Source organism: Capricornis sumatraensis, chromosome X (genome assembly GCF_032405125.1).
Source record: "Capricornis sumatraensis isolate serow.1 chromosome X, serow.2, whole genome shotgun sequence".
NCBI classification, from domain to species: domain Eukaryota; kingdom Metazoa; phylum Chordata; class Mammalia; order Artiodactyla; family Bovidae; genus Capricornis; species Capricornis sumatraensis.
In genome coordinates, this window is record NC_091092.1 from 75,728,600 (window position 1) to 75,733,249 (window position 4,650).

At 37.1% G+C, this 4,650-nt stretch overlaps 1 non-coding gene across 1 annotated transcript; it reads right to left on the reverse strand.

Moving 5' to 3' along the window:
• Window positions 1-2,580: 2,580 nt before the first annotated feature.
• On the reverse strand, window positions 2,581-2,686 carry LOC138072128 (U6 spliceosomal RNA). The gene has a single exon (XR_011144275.1). It is a non-coding gene; the product is annotated as a U6 spliceosomal RNA (small nuclear RNA).
• Between the last annotated feature and the right edge of the window lie 1,964 nt (window positions 2,687-4,650).

Sequence of the window (4,650 nt, forward strand, 5' to 3'; positions counted from 1 at the left end):
CTAACTGTTTTTCTTTCTCAAAATTGCTTTGGCCATTCAGGGTCTGTTGTGTTGCCAAACAAATTTTAAAATTTGTTGTTCTAGTTCTGTGAAAAATGCCATTAGTAATTTGATAGGCATTGCATTGACTCTCTATATTGCCTTGGGTAGTATAGTCATTTTGAAAATATTCATTCTTCCAATCCATGAATATGATATATCTTTCCATCTGTTTGTGTCTTATTTGATTACTTTCATTAGTATCTTACAGTTTTCAGAGTATGGGTCTTTTGTATTCTTCAGCAGGTTTATTTCTAAGTATTTTATTCTTTTTGATGATTAACTGGTTTTTATTTTTCAAGTTGTTGATGTAATGTACCACATTGATTGATTTGTGGATACTGAAAAATCCTTGCATCCCTGGGATAAATCCTACTTGATCATGGTATACAGTCTTTTTAATGTATTGTTAGATTCAAAACATTAGTAATGTGCAAAGGATTTTTGCATCTATGTTCATCATGGATATTGGCCTGTAATTTTCTTCTTTTGTGTGTGGCATCTTTGGCTAGTTTTGGTATCAGCATGATGGTGGCCTCACAGAATACATTTGGAAGTTTTCCTTCTCTGCAATATTTTGGAACAGTTCCAGAAGGATAGGTGTTAATTCTCTAAATGCTTGATAGAATTCACCTGTGAAGCCATCAGGTCCTGGACTATGGTTTTTTGGGAATTTTTCATCACAGCTTCAATTCAGTGCTTGTGATTATTCTTTTCATATTTTCTATTTCTTCCTGGTTCAGTCTTGGGAGACTGTATCTTTCTAAGAATTTGTCCATTTCTTTCAGGTTGTCCATTTTATTGGCATACAGTTGCTTTCTTATGTTGTCTTGTATTTTTATGGTGCAAGTTGTAACTCTGCTTTTTTGTTCCTAATTTTATTGATTTGAGCCCTCTCCCTTTTTTCCCTGATGAGTCTGGCTAAAGGTTTATAAACTATGTTTATCTTTTCAATGAAGCAACTTTTAGTTTCATTGATCTTTGCAATTGTTTTCTATGCCTCTGTTACATTCATTTCTGCTCTGATCTTTATGATTTCTTTTCTTTCACTATCTTTAGGGTTTTTTTTTTTGTTCTTTGTCTAGTTGTTTTAGGTGTAAGGTTAGATTATCTATTAGAAATTTTTCTTGTTTCTTGAGGTAAGATTGTATTGTTATAAACTTTCCTCTTAGAATTGCTTTTGCTGAATCCCTTAGATTTTGGACCGTTGTGTTTTCATTTACAAATATAAATGAAAATTACATTTTCATTTCCATTTGTCTATAGGTGTTTTCTGATTTTCTCTTTGATTTTGTCACTGATCCATTGCTAGTTTAGTAGTGTATTATTTACTTGCCACATATTTGTGTACTTATGTGTGTGTGTGTGTGTGTGTGTGTGACCCCATGAACTGTAGACTCCAACCTCCTCTGTCCCTGGGATTTCCCAGGAAGGAATACTTGAGTGGGATGTCATTTTATTCTCCAGGGGGTCCTGCCAACCCAGAGATTGAATCTGAGTCTCTCACATTGACAGGCAGATTCTTTACCACTGAGCCACTTCATGAATCATAGCCTTATCATATCAAAGGGGCTTGTGTAACTCAAAAAAGCTATGAACAATGCTTCTGAGGGACACCCAAGATGGATGGTTGAAAATGAAGAGTTCTGACAAAACATGGCCCACTGGAGAAGGAAACCACTCCAGTATTCTTGCCTGGAGAACACTTGGATAGTATGAAAAGCAAAAAGATATTACACTGGAAGGTGAGCCCTCCAGGTCAGAAAGTGTCCAATATGCTGCTGGGGAAGAGTGAAGGACAGTTACTAATAGCTCCAGTAAGACTGAAGCAGCTGGGCCAAAGTGCAAAAAACGCTCAGCTGTGGATGTGTCTGGTGATGAAAGTAAAGTCTGATGCTATAAAGAACAATATTGCTTAAGAAACTGAAATGTTAGGTCCATGAATCAAGGTAAATTAGATGTAGTCAACCGGGAGATGGCAAGGTTGAGTATCAACATCTTAGGAATCAGTGAACTAAAATGGACAGGAATGTGTTCAATTCCTGGGTTGGGAAGATCCCCTGGAGAAGAGCACAGGCAACCCACTCTAGTATTCTCACCTGGAGCACGCTGGACAGAAGAGCCTGCTGAGCTACAGTCCATGGGGTTGCAAAGAGTTGGACACCATTGAGTGACTAATACTTACTTACCGCTCTAATGGCAGAAGTGAATAGGAACTAAAGAGTCTCTTTTTAAAAATTTATTTTTAATTGAAGGGTACTTGGTTAACAATATTGTGTTGGTTTCTGCCATACACCAACATGAATCAGTCATAGGTATACATATGTGCCCTCTCTCTTAAAACTTCCTCCTCCTTTCCATCCCATCCCACCACTTTTAGGTTGTCACAGAGCCCTGGTTTGAGTTTCCTGAGTCATATAGCAAATTCCCACTGACCATCTATTTTACATATGGCTGTAGATATTTTTCCATGCTACTCTCTCCATTCATCCTACCCTTTCCTTCTCCCACGCTGTGTCCACAAGTCTGTTCTCTATGTCTAAAAATATGGAATGCTTCAGAAATTTGTGTGTCATCCTTGCACAGGGGCCATGCTAATCTTCTCTGTGCATTCCAAATTTAGTATTTGTGCTGCCAAAGTGACCACTAAAGACTCTCTTTATGAGGGGGAAAGAGGAGAGTGAAAAGCTGGCTTGAAACTCAACATTTAAAAAATTAAGATCATGGCATCCATCCCATCATGTCATGGCAAACAGAAGGGGAAAACGTGGAAACAGTGACAGATTTTATTTTCTTCAGCTCCAAAATCACTGCAGATGTTGACTGCAGCTATGAAATTAAAAGATGCTTGCTCCTTGGAAGGAAAGCTATGTCAAACCAGACATCCGTACATGACTACTGGAAAAACCATAGCTTTGACTATGTAGGCCTTTTTTATTTATTTTGTTTTTATTTTCATTATTCTAGGAGGTGCTTCAAAAAAGATCTTACTGTGATTTATGTCAAAGAGTGTTTTTCCTATGTTTTCCTCCAAGAGTTTTATAGTATCTGGTCTTGCATTTGTTGTTGTTGCTGTTGTTCAATCACTAAGTCGCGTGTGACTCTTTGTGACCCCATGGACTGCAGCAAGCCAGGCTTCTCTGTCCCTCACTATCTCCTGGAGTTTGCTCACGGTCATGTCCATTGAGTCAGTGATACCATCCAACTATCTCACCCTCTGTTGCCACTTCTCCTCCTGTCCTCAATCTTTCCCAGCATCAGGATCTTTTCCAGTGAGTCAGCTCTTCCCATCAGGTGGCCAAAGTATTGGAGCTTCAGCTTCAGCATCAGTCTCTTCAATGATATTCAAGGTTGATTTTCTTTAGGATTGACTGATTTGATCTCCTTGAAGTCTAAGGGACTCTCAAGAGTCTTCTCCAGAGCTACAGTTTGAAAACATCAGTTCTTGGGAAAGCATCAATTTCTTGGCGCTCAGCCTTCTTTATGGTCCGACTCTCATATCTGTACATGACTACTGGAAAAACCATAGCTTTGACTATGCAGACCTTTTTAGGTCTTTAATCCATTTTGACTTTATTTTTATGTATGGTGCTAGGTAGTGTTCTAATTTCATTCTTTTACATGTAGCTATCCAGATTTACCAGCCCCACTTATTGAAGACACTCTCTTTTTTCCATTGTTTATTCTTGCCTCCTTTGTTACAGATTAGGTAACCATAGGTACATGGGTTTATCTCTGGGCTTTCTATCCTGTACTATTGATTTATATTTCTGTTTTTGTGCCAGTACCATACTGTTTTGATTACTATAGCTTTTTAGTATAATTTGAAGTTGGGGAGCCTGTTTCTTCCTGCTCCATTTTTCTTTCTCAAGAGTACTTTGACTCTTGGAGTCTTTTGTGTTTCCATACAAATTGTAAAAAAAAAATTTTTTGTTCTAATTCTGTAAAGAATGCCATTGGTAATTTGATAAGAATTACATTTAATCTGTAGATTTCTTTGAGTAGTATATTCATTTTCACTATATTTATTCTTCCAATCCAAGAACATGGTTTATTTCTCCATCCATTTGTGTCCTCTTTGATTTCTTTCATTGGAGTATTATAATTTTATAAGTATAGATCTTTTGCTTCCTTAGGTAGATTCATTCCTAGACATTTTTTTTGTTGTGATGGTAAATGGGATTGTTTCCTTAATTTCTCTTTCTGCCTTCTTGTTAGTGTATAGGAATGCAAGAGATTTCATGCATTAGTTTTGTATCCTGCAAGTTTACCAAATTCACTGATTAGATCTAATAGTTTTCTGATGGAATATTTAGGATTTTCTATGTATAGTAACATGTCATCTGCAAACAGTGACAGTTTATGTGTCTTTTCTTTGGACATATCCTTTCTCTTTAATACAATGGAATTATTTTGGATACCTAGTTTGTTTCCCCCTTTTTCATTCTGTCCCTCTGTCATGACTGTAAACTGAACTTTCAATTCAGTTCAGTCACTCAGTCATTAGTGGGAGACAATAAGGCCTTTAAGTGTTTATAGTTGGTGCCATCTGCCCATATTATGTTGCTGCTTACCTTATTCTGTGTGACTTGTATGCCATACTTCTAAGGC